This window comes from Zonotrichia albicollis, chromosome 2 (assembly GCF_047830755.1).
Source record: "Zonotrichia albicollis isolate bZonAlb1 chromosome 2, bZonAlb1.hap1, whole genome shotgun sequence".
Classification (NCBI taxonomy): Eukaryota; Metazoa; Chordata; class Aves; order Passeriformes; family Passerellidae; genus Zonotrichia; species Zonotrichia albicollis.
The window spans coordinates 26,792,547-26,813,854 of record NC_133820.1 but is presented as its reverse complement, the minus strand read 5'-3'; positions in this window follow the sequence as shown (position 1 = coordinate 26,813,854).

Sequence of the window (21,308 nt, the reverse complement as noted above, 5' to 3'; positions counted from 1 at the left end):
TCTGCATTACTTTTTTTCTATTCTAGTTTATTCCTCTCATGACAGTTCAAAAAATTAGCAAAAGGGGGGAAAAAGATGAAAAAGCTGGTGTTATGGGTACATTATAAAATTACTAATAAGGTTCCTTAAAAATAAACTTTATAAAATTACTTTAGGTTTCTCAGCTGACAGTGATTGTGGTAAGTTTCAGTTCAGAGGATGCCCACCTTCTGTAGGCCTAAAGGCTGCCTGAGGAAAGATGCAAGAATTTAGCTCCAATGCAGTATCAGTCATTATCTGCTCTGACAGAATCAGAAACACATTTTTTACCATAATAGAGGTTGTAGTCTTAGAATTCAAAAAATGCAGCTTAGGATACTCCTTTCATCCCATTCAGGATAGCCTGCCTTACAATGCTATGCCCTAGACTTGAATGGGGATTTTCAGCTTGGTTTTCAGGAACAGCTGCAACAATAAGGCACCTTTTTAGCTGCAGTGCAGCACAGGTGTACTTTAAAACTAAAGTCCTGTAGTAGCAATAAGATCATTAGCAAATTGACTCATGTAGTTTCAAGACTTTCTTCCCACTTTCACCTGCTGAAAAATGTTCACCTCCTGTTTAAAAAGTCTTTCCTTGTCACTAGAGGACACTATTGAACAGAAAATGCTGCACTTGAGCAGTCAGATGAGAGATTGCCTGTTCCCAAATGCCAGAAACTCAGAGAGAAATTCAATTTTCAGGAACTGATTTTAACCCAACTTCTTATGTTTTTTTTTTCTTTTTTTTTTCTTTTCTTTTTTTTTTTTCTTTTCTGCCTGAACTGTCACTTTACTATCCTTACTCTTCTCCACTGGGAAAAACCCACTGGAATCATGTCAGCCAAGTATCAGACCTGTTTCACTATTTCCCTCACTGTTTCATGCATTTAAACTATGTATGTCAGGCTGAAATAACAGTGATTGTGCCAAAAGACATGGAGTAAAGAGAGTACTGGGTAAAGGGAATTTCCTCCATGAATATGAGGATGGCTCTCTCGTTTTAATAGTGAATGTTACTGATGTCTTTCTTCAGTCCTGTTTCTTATCCTTCATTTCAAGATCCAGAGGAAATTACCAAGAGGCTTTCGAAGTTTCCTCTTGAAAAAAACTTGTGTCTTTCCTATGGAAAAAACCAATAACATTTAACTTATGACAAATAACAGGCACAAGAAATGTCTGTCTAAACAGAATGAGAGTTGCTGAGTAAAAGTCTGAAGAAACCAAGTTTGGACATATTTACAGCAGACTACTCCATCCCACTGGTATTAGCTTACAGTATGAAACACCTTTATTTTGGAAACCATTTTGTGGTTTGATGTAACTGTCTGCTTATGGAATCTGGGAAAAATTCCACATGCTACACCCTGTAGACCTATTCTGAGAAATGTAATAATGTCTCCTCATATAGGGAGGAAAGATGTGATGACCTAAGGCATGTATTGTTGAAAACAAGGATGTGGTTTTTCCAGTACTGTCCATCTGGTGTCTTTCATAACGCAGTGTTAATATAACTAAGTTTGTAGGAGACCAGAAGCAAAAGCAACTTCTTCAGGAATTGCAATAATGAAACCCTTTAACCAATTTTGTTCTGAACACAGTAAGATTGTAATAGGTGGCTGATAGCCAACACTCAGCAGTGTCAAAGAAAGCAAACAGATGATGAAAATAAATAGATAGAGAAAAATGTTTATGCTGAGTTCAAGACATTGAGACTGAAGAAGACATAGATCAAAGGACTACACAGAGCTGCACAAACCTATGCTTTGAAAATCATCTTGCAAACCACTTGTAAAAAAAAAATATTTGTAGTAGTCTGGCTTTCAGTAAAAAGATGGAAGAAATCACTTTGCATATATTTTGGTAGTTTAAAAACTGTATGCTATATATGCAAAAAATTTTTGGAAGTGACTGCTTATGCACAAGCGCTGATTTTCCTGGAGAGCAGTATGGGTTAATTATTTATTGAGTGGAGTGCCAAGATATGGTTTGTGATTCCTTCTTCAGACACAGGACTGGATAGTTTCTATGTTCTTTTCCTCTCCTTAGAGAGAGAGGCCCTGTAGAATAGCAGTCTTGTGAAGCATGTGTTAGCTTCAAAACGTACAAAGCAGCTCAGACCCAGAGCAAACTGACATACTGTTGTGAGCTGGCACAGGCAGGCCACAGGAAGAAACACAAAACCATGTGTGAAATGCAAAGAGTAAATCAATTTTTGTTACCTCCCCAACCAGGGGATTCCCAAAGCAGCACCTGGCCAGAAGCACACAGGCAAGGATGCACCATGGAGCGCTGTCCATGCTGGAAGATGGCCAAATCTGCCCTTCTGAATTGCTGAAGGTGCAATTTACCACCACTGTGCTTTGGTCTTTCCCACACCTGGAATCTCAAGCATGTTTGATTGGGTGCCTTTAGGTCAATCACAGGTCTGTGCTGTCCAAACACAGATATTCTTCTTGTCCAACACACAAGACCAAAGAACAATTGGTATAATATATGTGGTTTTGGCACCCACACTGCAAGTTCTTGAGTGTATTTAGAATCCTCCTCACAAATCTTCCATTATTTTCCCACAAATACTGAAACTGAGGCTAAGGAGGAGAGTACAGCTGGATGTTCCCAGAGTGTGTTGTGGCTCCATGTTGTGGCCTGCACAGCTGCTGGGGTAGAGGACAGTCTGTGCAAAGATGCTCAGGTCTGCTCAGTTCTACGCTGCAAAGCATGGTGAGAGTCTGCTCAGGTATTGTTTTTTCTCTTGCCACTGTTATGTACTGGGCTGTAAGAGCATCCTGAAGTCTCCCAGCTGGTATTTGTAGGGTCATGTACTGAAAATTGGTATCCAGACCTTTTAGCTTCCCATCAGATCTCAGCTGGCTAATTTTTTTGAACTTCCTCTTCTGTTTTTCTTATTGGTGTCTGAATCTAAGGCTCAGAGAAAGAAAGCAAAAAATAACTGAGCGGAAAAACATAAGAGTACAAGATCAGAGAGTTCATAAGACCCTTTTTAAGTCAGCCACTGGATTACAGAAATGCCATAAGTGCATGGTGTATTACCTGGCATATCGCTTTATATACAAAGTTATTCAAACAATAAACTGCACTGCCAGGTTCTCTCTGTATATAAGCACTCATAAGAGTGCTCTGGTTTGACCTGTGCATTTTCTGTGCTTCTTTTGCTCAGTTTAGTGGGTGAAATCTGGGCAGTGTCCCACTGAATAATACATGTGTCTTTTAATAGCATTCATGTGTTGCTTTGTGTAGGCACTGCCAGAAGCCAGTGCTGATGCAAGGCCTGCACACTTGTGACACCGAGTAGAGACAAGTGTGTGGGACTACTCTGTGCAAGGCTTTGTCAAACCTCTTGGGTAAAGTTGTTCTGGTTTAGGGCAAATTTAGGAGGAAACCTCTGAAGGGTGTCCCTCTAGAAGGCAAATTCAGGCAGCTTGTCCCCCTGCCAATTCAGGAAACATAAATCTCCTTTGTGAAAAGTGGGAAGAAACTGTTTATTTAACAAGCAAAGTATTCACAAAGATGAGAAAATGAATAATACTAAACAATGGAACCCCTCATTGTTCTGAAGAGGTGGCAGATCCAGAAAGTCCCCTGTAGCTCAGAGGCCTTTCCGTGGCTGTGCCCTCGGCTTTCCCTCAGTCTCTCTGGGCTCGGCTCCGGTGTCCCGGCCGCAGCGCAGCTTGGGGAGCCCGGGATGACAGTCCTGGTGTTCCTGATGGAACAATGGCTGAACACTTCCAAAAATCTTCTGGCCTAGGTTAACTAAAAAATCTAACTAAAGGCAAAGGAGAGCTCTCTCCTGCTGTCTGTGCTCCAGACAACACCAAGAGAGAGGTGAAGCTCTTATCTCTGTTTGTGAATACAGCCACGAAAAATTCCACTGCTTTTCTTTCTCCCCCACTTCACTCTCAGATCTAGTTTTAAAGGCTTATTTCTGGGCCAAACAGATAAGTGGGGGTACAATTCAGCATCATAAAGTCACCCCAGGACAGAAGTGCACATGACACAGCCTTTTAATGGAGTCAGCAATTAGAGAATAACCTCTTCCATGCCTTCATTTGGATGCACAGCTAATATGTGTTTGTCAAAATCTTCCAAAATAGCAACAAAATAAGGTATTGAGATCATCAGTGTGTTTGGTTTCTACGTATTTTACTGGCACCGGAGTTAATTTTCATAGTTGGCATCAGTTGTATCTGTTTTCTTTCCAGACTCTTCACTTCTGGGTTTGGTTTGTGGTTTTTTGTTTGTTTGTTTGTTTTTCTTTTCTTTTTGTTGTTGCTGTTATTTGTTTTATTTAAAAAATTTCTTACTCTTGGGCCATAATTTATTTGTTAGTAGAATATTTGGAGATGTTTATGTTTTTTTCTCTGAAACACCCCTGCCTTGTAATGACATTAACTGCAGAGAGGTGTTAATCTTTGGTTAACAGCTAAAGATTTTCAAAAGGTATGCCCTTCTGCACTCTCAAAGCAGTGCCAGCTCATTTAATTGTGCAGTAGACCCCATCTCTCACTTGTGCTTGTATATGAGAAGAGAAAGAGAGGGATCATCCTCTATTACAGATTTAGCTGCGGGATGAGGAGCAGAGAGGAGAAGAACTTAGATGCCAGATTTATATAACTGGATGCATGCCACTGCAGTCTCTGCAGCACAGGCCACATGCCAGATCTCTTTCTTATCCTCGTAAGGCAATTGATTAAATCAAGTTAGCTACTGTATGATTCTAAACTTATCTTCTTGCTGGCTCCCTTTTATCTAATTTTCTTCCTTCCAGAAGATGCTGCTACAGCTACTCATAGCATTGCTGACTGTGAAAGTGGCAGAAACAGTGGGGTTTTTTTGTTAGTTGGAGCAATATGACAGTAAAGAATATCTGCCTAGGACATACTGCCCTGATAAATATTCTGTACAGTTGCTGCAGGTTGTGTCCTCCCACTTGTATTTCCTGTCTGGTGTTTAATGAGGCTCTGATCTCAATGGCTGCTAGAGCACGTGAGATGCCCGTGTGGTTGTGCAGCACCACAGGCAGTGCTATTGAAGGAACTGAAATTCTCCTAGCCTTTTGGCAGCCCCATGCCTGATCTAACTGGAGTAGGTGACCAGTTCTCCAGAACTTTGAGGTGGATTTGCTTAAAACCCTTTCTTACATTGAACTCTCAAGGTTTCACAAGATTTTAAATTAAAGAGACATGAGATTTTATAAGAGTATACATTAGAATACTTAGCATATTTTTTCCTTAAATAATGAAAGCTGAAGGTGATTAGAGACGGAATAAAGGCCCGTACTTGGATCTTCTTCTGTCACTGTCACTGCAGTTAGATTCTTTTTTCCGTCATGTTTCAGACAGCCCAATAGCACCCTGGGTTGCATCAACTCTGTGAAGTCCACTCTGATCCATTGAAAGTTTCTCTTCCATTACTTCAGAGCTTGGAGCATCAGCTCCCCTGCTTTCCCAACAGTCTCTTTTCTTGTGCTGCAGACACTCAGTTGTTGCTGAACTCCTTCTCTTCTTGTAGCAACTTGTAGACTCTAGAATTTTCTCATGCTTACAGTTTGGTGACAAGGTAGAAGCACAGACATGGTAATAAGTGGAAATGTGTTAAAATTGATTAATTCTGGATAAAAATTGCCCGAATTTTGCAAGAACACCCACTCTGAAATGAAATGAGGTCACTCCTGACTGGTGATAGCTCCCATGGCTACATTAAATCTTCTTCGTCTTACGCAGGAACTCTTAGCATTCTTCCAGGTCATGATCCCAAAATCTGTGGTAGATGGCCCCATAAGTCCCATGACAAGATTTTTTTAGCCTTACTCTTTCTGTGTAGGACTATTTATGAGTAATTTTTATGATTATTTGATTTTAATTTCCTCTCCATTTGAAACTTCTCCTGATGCTTTCCTTAAGCTAGAGGAAGTTGTCCATCATTTTTCCATTCTCCTCTGTGGTTATAGTTACTCCTGGTGCGTAGCTCAATGCTTGCTATGAAATGTTAACTAAGAGTGACATTTTTAGTGGTTGCATGTGGCCCACCTACTGCTGTTTTGAGTCCCTAAATCTGTTGCAGAAAAGTCTTGGTATTGATTGGAACAACACTAAGAAATTTATTGCTGATGGGAACACTTACAATGGGGCTTTTTTAAAAATGTTTTTACTGGGAAGAAAATGGTAAAACCAAAATTCTTTCCAGAAAGCATATGCATTTCAAACAGGGACTTGTAAACACAGTAAAATATAATTTATTTTTTAATCTTGATATTTTGAACACAGAAGTTTTCAAATATGTTTCTGGGGCAGTGAACTCAATCTTCTGTCTTGTCCTTGGGAAAAATAATTCGCATTGCCAAATATGGTTTCCAGATTTTCCCAGATGAAAATTTCTATTATTGAAATTGAGCAGTGAGGTAGAATTTGAGCAATAGAAGCCTAGAAAGACATTTACCAGCTGATCAGAAACCGCTGGACTGGATTTGCAGGTACAGGTATTCAAAAGTTACCTGGACACAAGCCCAGCATTTACTCTAGGGAGCCCTGCTTGAGCAGGGAGGTTGGAGCAGATGATTTCCAGTGGTCCCTCCCAGCATTATCCATTATGTGCTTCTGTGAATTCTGTGAATTCTTCGTTCAGGACTTGAGCATTTCTGTGGCAGTACAAGCAAGATAACTTCTCATTTTCCTGTTCCTTATAGAGGAGATGGTTGACCAGTATAAAAATCACCCTGGAATTGGTACCCAGCTGGGGGTCTTGTTGACTTTGTAAAAGGTGTTGGCCCACTCAAGGAATAAATCATCATGCCAACTTGGCCAAATTTTAATGTGAGTAACAGTAATCTTAATAAAATGCACAGACAAAAACTAACTATAAAACCCAACCATGATACGGGTTCTGTATTTATTTAAACCCCCCAAAGTTACCTACATATTCTTTCACATTTCTTAAGGGAACTTTCATGTTAAAAATAATCTCAAAGTTTAATTAGCTGGAGAAAAACTGTAATGATGAATATTTCAGCATTACCTAAATCTTCTTCTCTAACTGAAAATAGAGAACAATGACTTAGAAATTGTTTCAAATATAAAAAAGAATACTGTTTCACATAGCTGCATCCTTTTATTGATTTGTTTAAAATTGGCAATGATCACTCTGAAATAGACAAGCCTTTTGAGGGAATTTATAGTTTTTGTTTTGTTTACAGACTACATTTGCCAGCCTTCCTTTAGAACATCTTTATTTTTTTTTAACAGTTTATGATATTAAATCAGAGAACAAAAATAATTTTTATATGTAATTTAGTTTATTTTGCATTTTATTTTTCACTTGCTTGCATGCTGAAAAAGCAGAAGTATTCAGTGTCATTAAATGGTTCAAAGTTAACACCAAATACAAGCAACTCAAATTATTTTCCTCAGCACTGATTCAGAAAAAAAAAGGTGGTCTGACTGTCAAAGGTGATGAGCACCAGTTATAGCCACAGATTTTGTCATCCATATTCTTTAGATACTCCATGAAGGAGGACCTGCAGTAGCAGGTGTGGATTGGTCTTGTGGATTGGTTTGGGTCTTTGTCTTCAGTTCTCAGGTAGAACCCATCAGCACTTGAGCTACGGCTCAGGAATTGGCTGAAGCTTGGGTTGCAATGAACTTCTTAACCTTTTACCTTCAAAAGTCCTATTTGAGGATTTTCATAAACAGTTTTAGGGTTGTGTGATTTAGCTTGCATCTGTACCATACCCTGTCACTTCGTTTTGTTAAGATGGACACTGCTGTCAGAAATCTTGTGACTCAGATTTAGAGTTTGATCTCACCTAGAGCTTCTGTTTGGCTGCTAAGTAATAACCTGTCTCTCATTTGAGATGGAGGTTTTGATCAGTTCCTTTTGTTCTGTTCCTTTCTGCATCTACACACACACATATATATACTTAAGCTAACCCCAGTAATTATCTCTCTTGGCTGATTATTTTGGAGGTGATGATGTGAGAGTCATAAGCATTCATTTCTGTAGCGTTATCCTACTCCACCCCCTCACCATGTGTTGAATTGCTATGGTATTTTTGTTCGTCTCTTGTCTAGTCCTCTCCAGCCTTCTCTTTTCTCAACATGGGTTTACAAGCTTATAAGAACTGAACCTTTGTTATTTTCTCCTTTCTCCCCCCCCTTTTTTCTCCTTCTCTCTTCTAACTGAATGTGTGTTAGTGAAATTAGGGAAGAAGAAAATTGGGCTGCTTGCTTTGCGTTGGTGTTTACTATGAGTCATAACAACAGCTTGGTGCTCTTGAAAACTTTTGTGGTGGGAGAATAAACAGCATGGTTGCAGTAAGAGAAACGACAGAATGTACTGTACTTGCAGTTCTCTGAGTCAAGGACATAATTGTGGATGATGGGAATGCATTTTGATAGAGGTTTGCACTTACTCATGCCATGGATATATAAAATTTCTGCTAAGGAAGCAAATCTGATTGCTCAAAGTTTGCCCTGGTTGCATTGAAACTGGACTTACTGGGAAGGATTTTGGCAGCAGCTGACTTTTCATAGAGCTACCTAAAATAGTCTTGGTGTGAGAAGTGAGTTTTGGATGATAATTTTGACACTGACAGCACTCAGAAGTTTAACATGAGATGACGTATTCATCATACCGCTCTCCAGTTATCTGCCTGGAGCTACCCACATTCAGAGTTTAAGAACTGTTTCATTCTTATGCCAGGAATTACCTGTTCCCAAATTGCTGACAAATTCCTACAGTTACATTAGAGACAAGGGTTTGTCCTCCATTGTACAGAACTGAGCATATATTAGGATCCTAAATGACTAGTCACACGCCACATGAAGGGTATGCTGTCCTGATTTCTAGTTGAACAATCAGCTATAAAATACTCTATCTCCTAGTAAGTGACTGAAACAAACAGGAAAAAATGAAACTCAGCCCTGTGGCTGAAAGTCCATTTATCATGGTGATAAACAAGACTCAAGATCACTTTCTTGATGCAAAGTCTACTGGACAATAATTTTTTGACTTCTCTGTGTTCAAAGAACTTAATGCTGTTACAGGGAGCTTCCAAGATTGGTTCCAATTCCAACATTTGGTGCAAAACACTGGGAAAACATAAATACTTGGACATAATGTTAGGCTGGTAAGGTAATATACTTAATAGAGTACATGTGAACTGGGACAGGATAAAAAACATCAGGATAAATTAGAAGGATTCAGCCCAGTGATTTCAATTCACAGTGTCCTGTAAAAGTTTTAAAACTATTTGAACAAAAATTGCCTGCATGCAGTAGGAAAAAAAATACTCACTAGAGAAACAGTTCCAATGTTCAGCTCTTCTAGATCGTCAGTATTTTCCAGCTCCCCAAACTATGCCAATTTACTGGCAGTAATTTTACAAGTGAATAATGGTGTTGGTTGCTGGTCAATCCCAGCTGTCCTTATCTACCAGTGGATGGACCAGACTATAAAGAAAGAAGATGGGGGCTACACTTGTCATGAAAAAAATCCTTTCAAATTGATGGCCATGCAACTCAGTCTTCATACAGAAAACATTCACCAGGAATACCAAGGAGCTGTTACTTTTATAAAATAATAATGTTCATGCATTGGGGAACTGCAAAATTCCACAACTTTCACAGAGTACATGAGATAAGGCTGCCTGGCTTATCATGATATTCATGCTACTTAAGGATGCAAAAGACAAATAATGATACAAATTTGCCTTCTGAATGAATATATAGCAAGTGATTTGTATCAGTACAAGCAGAATTTGTTGTTATTGGCGTTGTTGTTATTGTCAACTTTATTGTTGGCATTGCTAATTATAAGCAAGAAGTAGGCTGGAGTATTGGCCCAGAACATGCTGTATTAGAATCTGTTTTCATTAGTAAGACTAAAGAGAGAGAGAGAACTATAAATGTCATTGACCACTTAAAACTCAGTGGGCTGTTTATGTTTCATACCTGGGCATCACTTCAGAAAAAAGTAAAATAGCCTGAGAGCTAAGTATAGTATCAGGTTCTGAGAATAAAGGGAATTATAGGAATGCCAGAGTCACACCTGAGTGTGACTGCTGTGAACTGCTTATAGCTGCTGGGCGGGATCAGGGTGCATGAAGGTCAGTGGCTTTGCTGAACCTGCTCTCAGATGTTTCAGTGTTGGCTAAACTTTAAACAGAAGAAAAGAAATGTAAAAGCATGGCTTCTGTCAAAGTTGTTCACCTCCTGTGAACAGAAGATATCGCATAATTTCTCGTCTCAGGAGAAAGATCGGTCTGGGGATAAATTTTTGGACAGTGGTAAACTGTATTTTTCCGAAGACCTGAAGTGCCAGTTTAGATTCACAGGTGTTTAGGAGCAGAAGGGATCATGTACCTTTGCCTCTTCTATGATCCGGGATGCAAAACCTCATGCAAGTCCACCATCAAGGCTGTGGTTTTTTACTTCATGATAAACTATATAGAAACTGTCTTAATTTACATAAAGTGGATAGTGCCAGGCATCTCTAGTAACCTCTCCTCAGAAGTTATTTACCCTTGTAATTGCAGTGGTATGCTTTTTTTTTAGTCCAGATTTCTCTAATATTTCTCTAATATTATGCTGAGATATCTATGAAAAGTATCTTTCTAATGGTGGTGTCTCTATACTCTGATCAAGGGGGATAATTAAACATTCTCTTGAATAGAGTAAGTCAGTCATAGTCACATATTTTATGAACATGTGTAGTTCTTGCAGTTTTTCCTAAGGCACTTCCAATACTTCACTTGCAATGTGGACGCCTATATTTGTCACAGCCTTGCATTTGGATCTTCAGTTCAGTCAGTAATTTAGCCATGAGCCCCAGCATCCTTCTAAATTTGAGATTAGAGTCCTCCATCCATTATGTGCTTCAGCATATGTTCTTTTTCATTAGATTTGTGTCTGGCTGTACTCAAATTGATGTTATGTAAATGAAACTATGTCACCAAATAGTTTCACCATTGAATCTGATCTGTTGCTACAATTAATTCGCACTCTGTTGCCCTTTTGTCATCTGCAAATGTTGGACTCCTGGGCTATTCATGAAGAGATGGGTTTGCATCAGGACTCATGGTCAGTTTAGACCCTTCCAGTCTTGGCAAAAAAATGGTCACAGCAGAGCAGTCTGACATTTATAGTTATTGTTGAAACCATCTATCAACCAATCCTCAATCTGTTTAGTTTATTCCTTTATTATGTGACAAAACTAAATTGTTTATCACAATGTTTTTATCAAGAAGTTTTATAAACATTCTTGTCATTAACTGAAACACAAATTAACCAAATATATAGTCCCATGAACATTTAGGACCTATTTTCCATAAAACAGTGATTGTCATTAAATTGTGGCTATATTCTGAATCATTCTCTTTACTGCTTTCCCTATGATGATAGTATACTAATTGATATGCAGTTAACCAGGTTATTGTCTATCATTTTTATATTGCTAGCTCACATTTAGCTTTTTTTCTCCAATAATCTGAATAATTACTATTTTTAGTAAAAATTATTTTCATTGTGTACATAAAAAACAATAAAAGATGCCAATTGTGCCAGGCAGTGAAGAAACATGAAACAACACAAATTCTTTTTCTGGTAATACTGTGCAGGATGGATTCTTCTTGTTATGCTGGTGTTTAAAGATAATTGTACACTGATGGGTATGTAAATCAGGAGAAGACAAGACAAAATGATCCTCTTCCAGGTGACTGTTTCCTTAATTCTCAGGTTTTTAATGTTTGTAGTGCTGGTTTGGTCACATCCTGTCTCAAATCATCAGCCATGTGGTTTGAAACATTCAAAAATTGGTGGTCTGGAATTGGCCTAATAGATTTATGTATTTGTATGCCAAATAAAGTATAAAATAAAGTAGTCACTGAGGATTGGAACAATTACTGTAGGCTGCAAACCATATGTGAGAACAAAGTGCGTGACTTTCATATGATTGGAATGAATCAGAGATAGCCCACTCTGTATTGCAGTGACACTTTTATTAAATGAATTCATAAAATGAGTGTTTGCAGTGCTTTAGATGGTATTAACCATAGATCTTTTAGATTGAAGGTTGTTTCTGTTTACATAATTTTGTTTAATGTGTAATGTTTGGTTTGTACCTTCAGATTCTTAGTGATTGCTGCATTTGAATGAGGCCATAAAGGAAAAAAAAAGCCAGATGCAGGTGCTTTCCAAGTATATGGATGTCAAATGGAGCTGAAGTCACTAAAAGTGGCATTTCATTATATCCACTGGCATACAACGTAAGAATCTAAATATAGAAATAATTAAAGGCTTGCTTGTAATTTCACAATCATAACTGCCAAGGTTCCTCTAGTGTCTAATGGGATTTAGATCAGACCCTCATTGTCGTCAGTCGCTGTTAATCAATATAAAAATTTATTGCTAAGGAATTAGGAGATTTGGGCTTTTGCCATTTTTAATTCTGTGAATTTTTTTACTATTATTGTAGAAAGTATATTTTAAAGCCCTGTGTTGTGTAAGCCCTATGTCTTAGGGGCTTAGCAAGCATTTGCCAGAGTTTGGAGGACAAAGTGTTTTGAAAATAGACTGGTATAGGAATTAATAAGCATGCATCAATTTATTGGATTTCTAAGTATTAAATGAGCTGCATTTTTTTCCCCTTTTATAAAAAGCAAGCACAGTTTATTTTCATAAAAGTAAGTAATTGGTATGTAGCAACCCACCTCCTCATGAATAGTAGTCTTAAAAAAAGACCTGCCTGTCAAAAAAGAGGTCTCAAACCTCTCTTTGTTCCCTGCTAAATAAAGTCATCCATTTCTAGCTATCCAACCAATATAATCTTAACTTAATGTTTAGCTTGGGCCTAATATTCTGTGTACATTTGCTTAGGGAAAAATACCCCAGCTCATGCATTGCCCAGCTCTTGACATTTGTGTTCAGATCAGTAGTTAGAAGAGGCTGGACTGAATTTATTCCTGTCTCTGTGTTCAAGGAATTAGGTGGCAAGTAGGGGAGATAGATATGTATCATTTATAAACCAGCTGGAAGTCAGTGAGGTGTCACCATTGTTTTCGGCTGGAGCAGCCCTGGCAAGCATGTAGCAGTGCACAGTCCCTGTGCAGGGATGCAGAACTGGATAATGTCTCCCCTTGTGTGAAGAAGCATTAATCACTTGGCTCACATTTCATATGTTCCTGAGCTTAATAGGGAATACTTCCCTGTTGGCTCCACATGTTACATGTTTTATGTCTTCATGAGAAAGAGAAACATGATTGCAGCAGACAAGTGTTTGTTAATCACACTGATTTCCATGTGTGCAGTTTGCACCTTTACAAAGAAGTAGTGCTTGGAAATGCATCCCTTAGGTGGGGATGGGAGGCAGAGGGAATCTGTCTTGGGAAGAGGAATAAGGCTGTGGGGATTAGGAGTGGGAAGACAGGAGGAAGACTGATCTCTTGGGTAACCTTTATATCAATTACACACACTTGCAATCCATGCTGTAAATTTTTACTTTCTCACAGGTAGCTTGTGGGAGATGCTTGTGAAAATGTGATGGTTTTAAACACAACCTTGCACTGAAAGCACTCTACAAAGTTTGGAGAATAAAGGTAGAAGGTGAGGAAGCATGAGAATGCTACATCCTTCAGGTATCATTTAACAGTTTATAGCCAGAGTAATAGGTCTTAAATATCCTCACTTTTTTTCAGGTGCCTAATCCACTAGATACCACTTATTTAATAATATTAATAACAAGTATTTAATAAGGTAGTCTTGACACATTTAATATGGACTGATTTATCAACTTCTTCTGTTGTCCTTTTGTGCCTGACACATTTACTCATGTTTATTCTGAGTCTGAATTTTTCAGCTTCAGACCAAGCTGGATATTGCTGACGTAAGTACTTGAGAAAGGTCTCTCTATATTTGTATGAGGACATTGGACAGCTCTGAGTCTTGTCAGCACATTTAATGTACTCACTTCTAGGTTAAGAAGTGAACTGTGTTTGAAGGGTAGCTCTAGGTATAATTTTCAAAGTTGGTGCAACAGCAAGTTTTTCTGTTCAAATGTTTTTTCCTCTGTCTGGCCTCATATAGTGATGAATCAAGTGATGCTATGCTGTGTGTCAGATTATTTCCCAATGGATAGTTTAAACTGAGCAGGATTTGCCTAAAATAATCAGCATCCTAATATATTATTAATTTTTTGAGCAAATTATTGTTTAGAAGTGTGTCTACAGGAAGTAATTAACAGAAATTGGATATAACATTCTTGCCAAGAGGAAATGAGAAACAGAATACATTGTTTTTGGAAGATATTCCTTTGGAAATCATAATTCCATACTGTTCTTTCTGAGCAGGAAGACTGCCTCTAATCTTGCTTGAAATATGCTTTTAAATTTTATCCATTGGTAGCAAAGGCATCCCAGTGTTAATGGCAAGAGAAAGCAGCTGGACAGTGAAAAAAATGGCTGCCAAGCACACAGTAGCAGGCACTTCAGACTGTGCCTGAAAGAATTAAAACAAAAAATAAACCTAGTGTGGGAGGAAGATATTAAACTCACTGAGGAAGCAGTGGCTTAAGTCTTCTTCCCAAGAAAACAGCCTTTTTTATTCCCCTCAAGGTCTGTGGGGTCAATCTGTTTCTTTGCTTGTCCGTGTATAGTTCTTACAGTTCGCATGTATATGAATAAAATACTTTGAGAGTCCCTGTGTGAAAGTGTTGCCTGGGGTAGGTAAAGTGGAATTTTGGGGAGAGATGTTATCAGGATTGCTTATGTTTATATCCACTGGGCCTTTAGATAAACTTCAAAGATAACATATGGAACATTGCTTTTTGAATTCAACAGATACAGATGTACTCTTAACGCCTGGGTTTAGTAGCAGCTTCCCAGGAGGGAATCATCTCTGTGATGTCTGGTTCACTTGGAGGCTTGAGGAAAGAAATTTCTTGTTTCAAACTTCACAGAAACAGACATGAATTAAGGAGGACTTTTTTGACCCAAAGCACTCTCCATCCAGCCTGTTTTATTATGCATATTAATCAAAGTAGCTCAGGGATTCCCCCTCTTTTAACAGTGATATAAAAATACAGAAATCACCATTTGCAGAAAACTCTGGATATAGAAATCTGTATAGAAATTTTTTTTCCGGTGTTGGGAAAAATAATCTAATCATACTGACCTTTGATTGAATTATTTTCTACCCTGAAACTAGTTACAGTATTTGCAAACTACACTTGTATCTCATAGTATGAAAAATTATTATTAGTAGTAGTACCGTCAGAGTCTGGTTATCATAGATTCATCTGTTGAATTTCTGTGGAAAAAGCCTTGCTTTATTTGCAGATTGATATATTTCAAGGCTAAATAGATCTCTAAAGCGTAAGGCCAAAAATTAATGTTATGCTTAAAGTTATGTGTTATTTCCAAGCCACACTTAAAAATTAAAGAGATAAAATTGTCTAGTATTTCAGGCAGGTCCTGAGTTATACTGTGTACTCTGAGTACAGAAGTGTACTACAGTACTTAGAGCTGGTGGCTATTTTGTCTCGAGTATTTAATTTTAAATACAAACCTAAAACATAAGAAAAGAAGAAAAAGCTAAGAAAAGCAAAGAGAAAAAAGAGTGAAGTAAATTTTGCATAAGATAATTTGTTTTTCCAGTAATTACTTAAATAGGTCTGCAGTTAGGCTTTGTATTTTCTATCTCAAAAGGAAAGTAGCATGTAAACAAGAAGTTTCACTTCAGGGAGAGTTAATTATTGAACTGATTAATACAACTGTCTGGATACCAAGCAACCACAAAAGCTGCCCTGTCACTCCCCTCCTCAACTGGACAGAGAAAAGGAAATATAATGAAAGACTTGTGAGTTGACATAAGGATGGGAAGAGATCACTCACCAGTTACAGTCAAAAAAACAGATTCAACTTGGGAAAATTAATTAGTTGAATTTATTACCAATAAAATCAGAGTCAGTTAATGAGAAAATAAAACCAAATCTTAAAAACCAAATCTTAAAATCTTCCCTCCACTCCTCACCTTTTCTTGCGCTCAACTTTCTTCTTGGTTTCTCTACCTCCTCCCCTGCAGTGACTTAGGGGGCTGGGGAACTGGGACTTGGTCAGTTCATCACATGTCTCTGCTGTTCCTTCCACCCCAGAAGTGCTTCTCACTCTTCCCCTGCTCCCTCATGGAGTCTCTTCAACAGCAGACAGTCCTCCATCAACTTTCCCAGGTGAGTCCTTCCCATGGGCTGCAGTTCTTCACAAACTGCTCCAGCATAGGTGCCTTCCATGAGGGCAGGGGTTACAGGTCCTGCCAACAAACCTGCTCCAGTGTGGGCTTTTCTCTCCATGGGGCCATAGATTCTGCCAGGACCCTGCTCCAGCATGAATACCTATGAAGTCACAGTTTCCTTTTGACATCCACTTTCTCCAGCATGGGGTGGAGAATATGAATATGTTCTGGAAAATATGAACACAAAGCAGGTTCATATTGGCTGCAGTGTGGACCTCCATGTGCTGCAGGGGCACAGCCTTCCTCACCATGGTCTTCACCACAGAGTCTGGGGTAATCTCATTTTTGGCACCTGGAGCCCCTCCTGCCCTGCTTCTGCACTGACCTTGGTGTCTGCAGAGCTGTCACTCTCACGTGTTGTCACTCCTCTCTTCTGAGGCTGCAGTTGCTCCTGTGCAGTGAATTTCTTCCCTTCTTCACTCAGTTAAACCAGAGGTGCTGCCACTATTGCTGATGGGCTCAGCCTTGGCCAGCAGTAGGTCCATTTTGGAACCATCTTGGACTGGGTCTGTGGGACATGGAGAAAGCTTCCAGCAGATTCTCACAGAAGCCACCCCTGCAATCCCACAGCTATCAAAACATGGCCAAGAATACCCAATAAAGCAACCAGTTATTGGACTGAGGCCACAGCTTGCAGCATAAGTTCAAACATGGATCTTTGGGCAGAATAAAATAAAGAGTGGCAGAAAAAAACTCCCCATAACTCTGAAAAGATGTACCACCTTCTTTCAAGTCAAATAAATCAAAGAAACTACAGTCACATTGCTCTGGAAAACACTGCCATTGCCCTATTCTTTGGATCCTTTGTAGGAGCATTTTACTGTCAAAGTTATCCATAGGCCAAAACATTCAGGTTGATTTAGATTGAAGGTACTTTGTTGTTCTTTGTAGATAGATAACAGGGAGGATAAATGTGGGATGAGAATAGCTGCAAAGGAAATTGGGGCTCATTCAATGTGTCTTTGGCACTTTATGGCATGCACTCTAAGCTTTTTGAATTTTAACTCCTGTCATCTTAACATAGCCTGTAATTATTCCTCAGGGCATGTAAATTATTCAATGCCTTTCAAAAGTAACTAATAAGACATTCATTGACAGTTTTATGATTTGAGTTCTATTGGCATTAAAGTCACTGGTTTTTTTCCTCTTCAATGAATATTTCCCAATAATTTGATGAAGTTAATTTATTATTTGTATGCTTGTGCTTTACTAGAAAAAATATTATCTACAGAACCTTACATAAATTTGGTAGACATTAAACTGAAAATTAGACAAGTTGTGCTTTTTTCTTTTGGCTTAAGTGCCATTGTTTGTATTCTTGAGGTAGGGGAAGGCACTGTGTTGCAATTTAATGATCACAAGCTACAAATTACTGATTAGAAATGTTTCACTGCACTGAAAGCTTATTCTCAAAATGGATACATTTGGTACTGTGTGGGTATTGTTGAGTGAGTAGCACTTTGCTACACTCTTGCAAAGCAATAGCCACTGTGTTTCCTATAACCAGAATTGGGAAAACCCCTTTATGGGAGAGCTAAAATTGCTTACAGGTGTATGTGCTTGTGTACTACACATTACATGTTTTGCATCAACTCTCTCCTCTACCCTCCCTAAAGTAGGTCTTGGAACTTTTATCAGCCTAGGACAGAACCAGTAATAGTCAAAATGTGTGGGCTTGGCTGATGGGCACTTGTAAACGTGGTGAGAACCATATAACTCTGCTAAGAGCTCTCGGAGGAAATCCAGGCATCTTGCCCCTTTGGGATTATTTTATCACCTGTACTGGGGTGGCTAGTGCAGGGGTACTGCTGGTTGTGGCCAGTGGTGACTCACTTTCCACTCACTTTTCTTTGCCATTCCTATTGTCATAAAAATACCAAATCTTGTGATACCTGTTCATCATAAAATGTTTCGAAAATAGCTGTCTTCATTTTTGGAAAGTGTGTAGTCTCCTTTATTCCCTTCCTTCCTTCCTGAAATGGAATAAAATGAAAATCTAGAGGCTGTGACAGTAGAAAAAAGTTTGATTTTGAAAATACCATGTAATGCTGTGCTGGTGTGTCAGTAACTGACTGGTGGCCCTTTCCTCTTTTTGAGCTAACAAGAGGGTATGAAACTGGTGGTGGCAGGGTTTAAGCAGCACAGAAGTTGGAGTATCTGCAGGAAGAATTCTGTGTCCTGGGATGAACTTAGTTGGCCAAGTCATTTAATATTGTGTTAGTGCTTTGAGCTGCCAGTGACTAGCTGTAGGAACTGTAGGGATGGTTTCCAAGCAAGCACAGTCCTTGTACAACCTACAGCATTGTTCTTGTAAAAGGAGATTCAGCATAGTGATCACTGAGGAAGGGAGGAGGAGGAACTGCTGGGGAGCAGGCTTAAATAGATCAGAAATAAGGAGGTTAAAAAGAATGGTGTAGATCAGAAATAAGTAGCTTATAAGAGGAAAGAGGAAACATTTGGAAGGCTCCCTTATGAAGAAAGTACCTCTAGAATAGGAAAAGCAAGGAGCAAAAAAATGCAACTGAGGTTTAAAATTTCCATTATACCTTTTAGAGCAGTGTTTAGTTGTCTCCAGACCAAAGCATCATTTCAATCATAATCATTTCCTAAGCAAGAAGCCAGTGAGGTAGATAAGCATCACCTGTAATGTTACTCGTGCTGACAAAGAGACAGAAACTTTCAGGTATTTCTAATTTTCTGGAACTATAGCAGAGCTAATCTAAGAACTGCAAAGGGAAAAAACAAAAAGACTTCCCCCCACTTTTGCTTGGTATTGTGCCTGGGCAGAGATCAAATCTAAGTTGTAATCAGCAACACAAGTTCCTCTGTTTGTGAAAATTTAACTGTCCATCCATTTAAGTTTTATTTTTCTTGTGGGGCAGATCAATAGCTGAATAATTGATTGGCTGACTAACTGAATAGCTGAATTATTGAAGATTTTAAATGTGAATTTCATGATGTGAGAGGATTAGAGACCAGGGCAGGTGCCAGGGGAAATGTTAAGTAAATGAATTAAAGTTGCAAAGGTAGAGTAGCTCATGACCCTTTACTGAAGTTAAGGATATGCCTGTCAATTCTTGTTCTATGTATCCTCAATTTGTCCTTTCCATAAGTAATAAACCTCCTTTTCTCTCCAGACTCTGGAGTCCCAGCTTTCCCATTTCCCAGTAAGTCATACTGCCAGCACTTCTCAGCAAACACAAATTTACACAATGTCAGGATTTCATTCAAAATTATAAAATGTGTCACGGCCTGATTTTGCAAAACTTTGCTCTTTTTTGACCCAACTGAATATTTCCTGAAATAAAGAGGATTGGAATAGAAGCAGACTGCTCCTGCTGTTGGTTGGAGGAGCTGTAAGTGTAGTATTGCCATACTTTTGTCACTTGAATTTTCCTAACCATTCAATTAGTTATATATGTCAAAGTTAGTATCTTGGTGTTTGGCTAAGTTTTTAAGATCCAGCCTGCTGTTAGGAGCACCTCAAGACTTGGAATGGACATATTGGCATTTTTGTGACTTTTAAACAATTTCATAGAATCAAGTCGAAATAGATTTTTAAGATCATCAAGACCAATCTTAAAGTTTGTAACCAATTTTGACCAGAATTCTCAGCTGGTGTGCACAGTTGTGAACCATAGCAGAGCATGAAAGCAAGGGCCTATGGCTGAAAACATGGTTATTTCTTCTCAGGAGTATTTATGCAAGATTTTCAAAGTTCTCTCATGAGCATTAATGACTCTGACTTACCCATATGAATTACAGGAAAACTTTATTGTTTCCCTTTGTATTTAAGTCAGCTTGTGCTTTCCTCTATAAAAACAGTGTTTTATTTGAGAAGTCTCAAAGTTGTCAGTTTATAGCTCATCTCTGATGATAATCAGAGAGATTTTCTGTTTTAAAATTTACTGTTTCTTGCTTCTTTCAGGAAATATTTGTAGCTAAGAAAATAATAGAATATTGCAACAGAAATGCTTTACTACAAACACCACAAAGGTGTTAAACCCAAAACCCCTGAATTTCAAGCAAATTCTAGCAGTAGACAGGAAATGCTGTATTTATGTTGTATCAAACATTGCATCAAAAAAGGGCAGACTCATGGGAGAGCAGTTGTTATTTAATTGTTTAAAATTATATGCCTTTTTTTTCTTCAGTTTAACAACTTTAAGCTTCTTGGAACATTTACAGTACCTTGCAAAAAATACTGTTAAAAATTCCTTTCTATATTCTGTGGTCACAAAGAGCAGACAGAAATTCTCAGTGAGAATACAGGAGACAAAGATATGGTACAAAGGTAATATAAAGGGATGAACTTGCAAAGGAATGCCGGTTTCCTGTTTTTAGCTAGTGGTGCAGGCACTTCTGTGCTGATTAGTAACAGGTTATTAACAAGCTTTTGAATTAAAGTAAGGGAAAAAATGAATAATTTTATAAAATCCACTTATCTGTTGTGCTGGTTGCTGATCAAGGGGCTTTCTAGTTAGAGCTTTAGAGTGTAAAGGAAGAGTAATTGAGAACTGAATTGTGTTGACAAATGTAGCAAGGAGACATAGGGAGACATAGTTTGTTCTGGCATGGCCTTAAATGGAAATTTGGTTATATTAGATAAGGGATCACAAATTCCCTGTTTAATATCATGTAAGGTAATCTAACATTGTGTCAAATGTATAGTAGCTTTTGACATAGAAATTTTGCTGTGTTGACTGTGTTTTAAAGCTTAGTATTCTTTGGACTAAAGATTTGTATTTCTTTCTCCTCCTCAGAGTCTGGAGTGCTGGGTGTCAGTGAGTGATGAAGGAAAGGAGAGGGGTGTTCTCCTGAGTGCTCTGGCACATCCTGATTTTTGAGTAGTGTTGGATAGTGCTTGTCTGTAATCTTGTGGAACTCCAGCTGCATGTGTATTTATTATGCAGGACATGCTGTAAATCAGGAGTGTTCCACAATCCCTCTCTGAAAACAGAAGAGAAAATGTCCTCTGGGAAATGACATGAAAAG